Source organism: Myotis davidii, unplaced genomic scaffold (assembly GCF_000327345.1).
Source record: "Myotis davidii unplaced genomic scaffold, ASM32734v1 scaffold4682, whole genome shotgun sequence".
NCBI classification, from domain to species: domain Eukaryota; kingdom Metazoa; phylum Chordata; class Mammalia; order Chiroptera; family Vespertilionidae; genus Myotis; species Myotis davidii.
The window spans coordinates 1-704 of record NW_006293580.1 but is presented as its reverse complement, the minus strand read 5'-3'; positions in this window follow the sequence as shown (position 1 = coordinate 704).

Here is a 704-nt window from a genome sequence, read left to right as displayed (position 1 = left end):
ATCCACCACTCCCACCAAAGAGATATCCCAAAAGAAGGTCAATGCTGCTGAAGGGACAGTGTAGGGGGCTCCAAGAGAACACCAAGTTAGGGAACTAAGTTAACTCCTACAAGGTAGGCTCTAAGAAAAAGTCAGAGTTTCAAAAATTACTATTCAGATAGGAAGGAAAAATAGGAAAACTGGCAGAGATGGAGCATTAAGGAGAAACTAAGATTTACAGAAAGGGATGAAACTAAAATTAAGACAATCCTATACCTTATATAGCAGAGCATAAGGAAGCCAACTGTTAATAACAACTTTTACATTTTTATCAGGTGTCCCTCAACCTTCATTCTTTTACAATTCACAATCTTTTATGAACTATTTCTAAAAGTACATTTCTAAACCCTCTAAAAACACATTAAAAGAAGATGGAAAACACTCATTACCAAAAACTGTGTGTAGCCCCTAGCTAGTTTGGCTCAGTGGACAGAGCGTTGGCCTGTGGCATGAAAAGTCCCAGGTTCTATTCGGTCAAGGGCACATGCCCGGGTTATGGGCTCGATGCCCAGGAGGAGGTATGCAGGAGGCAGCTGATTAATGATTCTATCTCAATATTGATGTTTCTAACTCCCTCTCCTTATTTCTTCCTCTCTGAAATCAATGAAAAACATATTTTTTTTAAAAACCTATGTAATAATTTTGTGCTCAGGACTTAGTAAAAA